Source organism: Etheostoma spectabile, chromosome 6 (genome assembly GCF_008692095.1).
Source record: "Etheostoma spectabile isolate EspeVRDwgs_2016 chromosome 6, UIUC_Espe_1.0, whole genome shotgun sequence".
Taxonomy (NCBI): domain Eukaryota; kingdom Metazoa; phylum Chordata; class Actinopteri; order Perciformes; family Percidae; genus Etheostoma; species Etheostoma spectabile.
In genome coordinates, this window is record NC_045738.1 from 30,123,204 (window position 1) to 30,124,971 (window position 1,768).

Below are 1,768 nucleotides of genomic sequence, written 5' to 3' on the forward strand. Positions count from 1 at the left end.
TCTCTCTCTCCTCGCTCTCCCTCTCTTCCCTCTCCTCTCTCGCTCTCATCCCCTCCTCTCTCTTATCTCTCGCTCTTCCCCCCCCCCCCCCCCGTGCTGTTATAACAAGAGAGATGACTTGTTTCCGTGGTATTATGAGCTCCCTGTCTTCCATCGGGCAGATTACTCGGCTCATAATTCATCTCAGGGACAAGTTCGCTAACAAAAACAACAAAAACAACCAAACTGAGACGATGGATGGGACAACAACACGTCCCGACCTCCAGAGACTTTCGTCCCCCGGTGTGCTCCTGCGGACGAAGACGTATGTCCCCCCCCCTCCCTCCCCCCGAGGACCTGGGGTGGGACCTCTGAAACGGACTGAATACAGCGATGACTCAGCAGGTCTGGACGATAAGACGAGGGACGATGGGAGCGGCGTGTCCTCTGCTGAGACCGATGGCGTCCAACGAGGCGTCTGTCTTATCAGGGTGTGCAGGGACAGATTTATTAAAACAGAATACTGATGTATAGCAACAAATACTGATGTATAGCAACAGAAAGAAGATGTATAGCAACAAAAAGAAGATGTATAGCAACAAATCTCTCTCTCCGTCCCGCGTCTCCCCTCTCTTCTCCTCTCTCTCCTCGGCTCCTCACCTCCCCCTCCTCTCTCTTTCTCTCCTATCTTCGCCTCCCCCCCCCCCCCGTGGCTGTTATAACAGAGGAGATGACTTGTTTCCGTGGTATTATAGCTCCCGGTCTTTCCATCGGCAGATTAATCGGCTCATAATTCATCTCAGACAAGTTCGCTAACAAAAACACAAAAAAAACAAACCGCAACTGAGGCTATGGATGTGGAACCAACACGTTCCCGCCTCCGAGACTTTCGTCCCCGCGTTGTGCTCCTCACGAAGACGTTGTCCCCCCCCCTCCCTCCCCCCAGGACCGGGGTGTGGACCTCTGAAACGGACGAATCAGCGCTGACGCAGCAGTTCTGGACTATAGACTAGAGGCCTATGGAGCGTCGTGTCCTCTGCTGAGACCGATGGCGTCCACAGGCGTCTGTCTTCATCAGGGTGTGCAGGGACAGATTTATTAAACAAAACTGCTGTATAGCACAATACTGATGTTATAGCAAACAAAGAAGGTGTATAGCAACAAAAAGAATTTTTAGCAACAAAAGAACGATATAGCACCAAAGAAATGTATAGCACCAAAAAAGAATATTTATAGCAACAGAAAGAGGTATACACCCAAAAGAAATGTATACACCAGAAAGAAGATGTTATCAAACAGAAGAAGAGTATAGCAACCAAAAGAGATGTAACCCAAAAAGAAGATGTAAAGCACAGAAAGAAATTTAAAGCAACAGAAAAGTGTAAGCACAGAAAGAGATGTCTAGCACAAAAGAGTATACAACAAAAAGAAATGTATAGCACAGAAAGAATGTATAGCAACAAAGAAGGTTTACGCAACAGAAGATGTATAGCAACAGAAAGAAGATGTATAGCAACAAGAAATGTATAGCAACGAAAGAAGAGTATAGCACAAAAGAAGTGTATAGCAACAGAAAGAATGTATACAAAAAGAAGATGTTAGCAGCAACAAAAAAAGTATCAAAAAGCTGTATAGCAAACCAAAAAGAAGATGTATACACAACAAGAAGTGTATAGCAACAAAAAGAAGATGTCTAGCAACAGAAAGATGTATAGGCAACACGAACAGCTGTATATCAACACGATAGACGATGTAAAGCACCGAAATGAGATATAGCAAGAAATGTATA